This window comes from Pinus tabuliformis, chromosome J, assembly GCF_031772625.1.
Source record: "Pinus tabuliformis cultivar Carrire ecotype Pingquan chromosome J, CPIR1, whole genome shotgun sequence".
Classification (NCBI taxonomy): Eukaryota; Viridiplantae; Streptophyta; class Pinopsida; order Pinales; family Pinaceae; genus Pinus; species Pinus tabuliformis.
Window position 1 is genome coordinate 1,234,657,469 of NC_142295.1, and position 5,184 is coordinate 1,234,662,652.

A 5,184-nucleotide genomic window follows, 5' to 3' on the forward strand; every position below is an offset into this window, starting at 1 on the left:
GAATTGATATTTTAGATTAACTGAAAAATCCTATGTTAAAACTTCTTTATTGCACGTCATTCAAGATATTCCTATATATATAGAGGCAATTAAGGAATTACACATTAAGAAAAATGGAAAAATAAAGAAGGATCCACCTACAATTGATGTCATCAGGAAATTAGCTAGTCTTATGTCAACAAATACTACAATTGAAAAAAATGTTGATCCCAGAATACCTGTGGTAACAATTTCAATCAACAGTTTTCTAGTTACTAAAACTCTAATTGAATTAGGAGCTACTATCAATGTCAGGACAACATAAACCATGAAATGTTTAAACTTGCCAAATATCCGACCTACCACTTCAATATTGGAACTAGCCGATAGATTCATAGTGCCAGAACGAGTACTTGAAGATATCATTATTTCTTTAGATTCATGGGAATATCCTATAGACTTCCTAGTCCTACAACCAAAGTCAAACTTAGCAGGCCATCCCTTAATTCTTGGAAGACCATGGTTAGCCAAAATTGATGCTTTTATTGGATGTAGATCATGAAGTATGATCATATCACACAGAAATGAAAGAAAGCACATAACACTCTATCCTCCTACTCAATCTCCTTCTTTATTATCATGGCTTGATGAACAAAAGGAAGAAATTGAACCTATTTTAATCATTAATCAAGCTTTTGATTTTATAGAAGAGGATAATGAGGACTAATAGGTCTTTTCATTTCAGAACCTGATATTTCATAGCAGCTAAGTACCATCCAATATGAAGTTGCAAGTCAACTTTTAGATCAATGTTTTCAGGAAAATTGCACTATTAATTCATTGCAAACATCATTTGAAGCTATATTTCATGTTATCTCAACCAAAAATTATCGAAGTAAAGTAACTCAAATCAGCCCCGGAAAGAATCTTAATATTGGAAATAATTTACAATTACCACAAGAAGAACAAGTAATTGCACTATTAAAGAAATACTCAAAAGATTTTGCTTGGGATTACACATATATGCAGGGAATTCATCCAAAAACATGTATCCACCATATTTACACACATGAAAATATCAAACCTGTAAAGCAACCGCAAATAATAATGAATCCAATGATGAAAGAGATAGTAAAATAAGAATTCCAGAAACTATTACAGGTAGTATTTATATACCTTATCACAGATAGTTAATGGATTTCCCCATTAGTTTTGGATCCAAAGAAAAATGGAAAATGAATAATCTATGTAGATTATAAGGAATTAAATAAAGCAACATCTAAGGATCATTTCCCACTACCATTCATCGATGAAGTTCTAGATTCATTAGTAGGGAAAAAGTTCTTTTCTTTTCTTGATGGATTTACGATTATAATCAAATTAATATAGCATTAGAAGATCATGACAAAACTACATTTACTTGTCCTTGCAGAAAATATGCTTATAATGTGTTACATTTTGGATTATGTAATGCACCAACTACTTTTCAAAGAGTGTTCCTAGCCATCTTTGCTGATCTTATACAGAAATGTGTAGAAGTTTACATGGATGATTTTATTTTTTACAGAAATATAATTGATGATTGTTTAAAAATTTTGGAAAAAGTTTTATAGAGATAGATTGAGACAAATCTATCTCTTAGCAATGAGAAATCCTTTATGACTCTATCTTAAGGGATAGTGTTGGGACACCATATTTCATCTTCAGCAATAAAGGTGGATCCAGCAAAAACACAAATCATTGTAAACCTATTACCACCAACAACTCAAAAATAAGTAAGAAGTTTTCTACGTTATGCAGGCTATTATTAGAGATTCAATGAAAATTTCAGTAAAATAGATTTTCCATTATTTAAACTTCTTACAAAATACAAAGTTTCAATGGAATATTGATTGTCAACATGAATTCGATAAACTCAAACACAAATTGTCCATAGCACGAATTCTCAGAGGACCAAATTGGTCATTACTATTTCATATATCTACTGATGCATTAGATACAACAATAGGAGAATCTCTAGGACATAAAGAAAATAAATTTAACTATGTTATCTATTTAATTAGTAAAAATATAACTCTAGGTGAGTTAAGTTATATAGTAATTGAAAAAGAAACGCTAGTTGTTGTGCATGCAGTAAATAAATTCAGACATTACATAACAGGATATCAAGTGTTCATTCATATTGATCATTCAACCATCAAATCTCTAATGAATAAACCAATCACTAATAGTAGACTCACTAGATGGTTGTTATTAATACAAGAGTTTAATGTTACTGTTTTAGATCGACCACAAAAAGACAATCAAGTGGAAGACTTCCTGTCAAGACTTCATCTTCCTGGTGAGATTATTCCAGTTTCAGATAATTTTCTAGACGAACACTTATTTTCTATAACAGTCCAAACTCCATTGTTTGTTGAGATAACTAATTATTTATCATTTCAAAAAATACCTTCTCATTTTACAAACAAACAAAAAAAGAAAATAATTAGAAATAGTGTTAGATATAGTTCGGTTAATGGAGATCATTTCTATACTGGGCTTGATCTTTTAATTATCAAATGCATAAGAGAAGATGAAATTTTAGATATTTTAAAAGCATATCATGATGAACCATGTGGTCGTCATTTCGCAAGGAAAAGAACATCATACAAGGTGTTGAATCTAGGCTATTATTGGCCATCTATGTTCAAAGAATCAAAGACTTATGTTAAAAAGTGTGACAGCTGCCAAAGGATAGGCAGGCTTGTAGTTTCTGATGAAATTCCATTGAAACCACAAGTACTTATAGAGCCATTTAAGCAATGGTCTCTTGACTTTGTGGGTCCTATCAATCCACCCTCTAATGGTAGGAAGTACATCCTAATATGTACTGACTATGTAACAAAATGGGTGGAGGGAGAAACAATGTCAAAGGCAACAGAAAGTGCAGTGGTATCTTTACTTTTTGAAGAGATATTTGTAAGGTTGGGGTTCCAAGGAAGATTGTCACAGACCAAGGAGCATATTTCACTTCCAAGCTTGTGAGAAACCTTATAGAGAAATATAAAATCAAGCATAGGAAATCAACTCCATATCACCCTCAGGCGAAAGGACAAGTGGAATCAACAAACAAAGTCTTTGGAACATCATGACAAAGATAGTGAAGATGCACATGAAGGATTGGTCAAAAAAATTGAATGAAGCATTATGGGTTTATAGAATAACAAGGAATAATACTACTGGATTTATCCCCTATCATCTTGTTTATGGCAAAGAAGTTTTGCTACCAATTGAATTCGAGATCCATGCATACAGACTTGCAGCCAAACTGGGACTGGATCTGTCAGAAGCACAACAACAAAGAATTATGCAACTAAATCAATTGAATGAGATTAGAAAGGAAGCTGTAGAACATACATCACTCGTGCAACAACAAATTATGAAATGGCATGACATATTTATTAAGAAAAAGATTTTTCATATAGGGGACTGGGCACTTCTATTTTATTCAAAATACAAATATTTCAAAGAAAAATTTACTACTCATTAGCTAGGCCCATATGAAATTTAAGAAATCTTTGATAATGGATCAGTGAGCGTTAAGGCCATTGATGAACAATCGATATCATTATTCGTCAATGGGCATAGATTGAAAAAAAAATGTGTTTTAGCATAAACCGCTCAATAAACTAGAAGAACAATTCAATAAACTACTCAAATTCATGTGGAAGTAACTCAAAATGTAAAGTACCTGAACATGGAGCAGCATCACACAAGAAAAATTACAGTAGGGACCTGAAAATTCAACATCAAATCTGTCAGAAGGGACCTGAACACGAGGGACCTGAATACGAGCAACATTCCAGAAGGACTTGTAAAATATTATTTCTTAAAGGGATCAACATAAAATTAATGTCAGAATGAACCTGTATACAAAGAAAAACTATTCAGGTTCATCATTAGAAGGGACATGTACTCAATCAGGTTTACTATTCAAATTCATTAGGAGGGACTTTTATTCATTCAAGATTCACTATATAAGATCATCATCAACTGAAGGAGCTACTTAATCAAGGAAAGTACTTTAAGTTATAAATTTATTTTTAATACCTTTGATTTGAATTCTTAACTTAGAAGACTAATTAAACCTTAATGTATAAGAGTGCAAACCCTTCATCCTGTTAGTGTCGGTCAGTCCTAAAACCTATGGAAAAATTATTGTGTTGTGCCATAAACTATTTGTATATACTGGAGAAAAAGACCTTTGACTACTACACAGTAACAATATGGTAGAAGATATGTCTAATTTCTTTATGGATTTTAATTTATATGAATATCGTTTATGTGAGAAGAAAAATTAGTTAAAATTAGCATAGTTGTATGTGGTTAGAGGGGATATCACAATTAATGCACATTGATGTGTTTAGACCTATGTCAGTTCCATCACTAGGTAAATTTGTGTACTAGTTACCACAGATGATTTTTTCGCAATACATGGAATTACTTCCTCAAGAATAAACTTAAATTCTTTGAGAAATTCAAATAGTTTAATGCTCTTGTGAAAATAAAATATAGAAAAAAATTAAGGTGTCGGGGATAGATACTGGTGGAAAATTCTATGGGAATGAATTTGAAAAAGTATTTGAGTGTGGTATTGAAATGTAGAAGACTACTTCATACATAACTCAATAGAATGGAGTTGCAAAAAGGATGAATAGGACATTGATGGAGAAATCAACAAGCATGCTTAGTGGTGTTAGGTTAGGCTAGGAATTCTGGGTAGAGGCAATTGACACTATGTGCCACCTAGTAAATAGATCACCATCATTAGCATTAGATGACAAGAATCCACATGAGATATGGATTGCTAATAAACCATATTTTAAAAATATCGGGGTATTTGGATATGATGTTAATGTACATGATCCAAAGGAGAATATGAGTAAGCTAGATAAGAAAGCTAAAAAGTGTATCTTTGTTGCATATAAATATGGTTTAAAAGGTTTAAATCTTAGGAACCTAGAAACTAAAGAGGTGTTGTATAGTCGAGATGTAGTATATATAGAAGTTAAATATGTTGTCAAATAGGAATTACTACCAAGGGAGGGTGAACCAGAAAATATAGAGTTTGAAATGAAGTATTATGAATTAGACTCTAAACAATATTAGGAATCAGAAGGATAAAAGCCACATAGTACAATGCTAAGGAAAATGGTTCAAGAA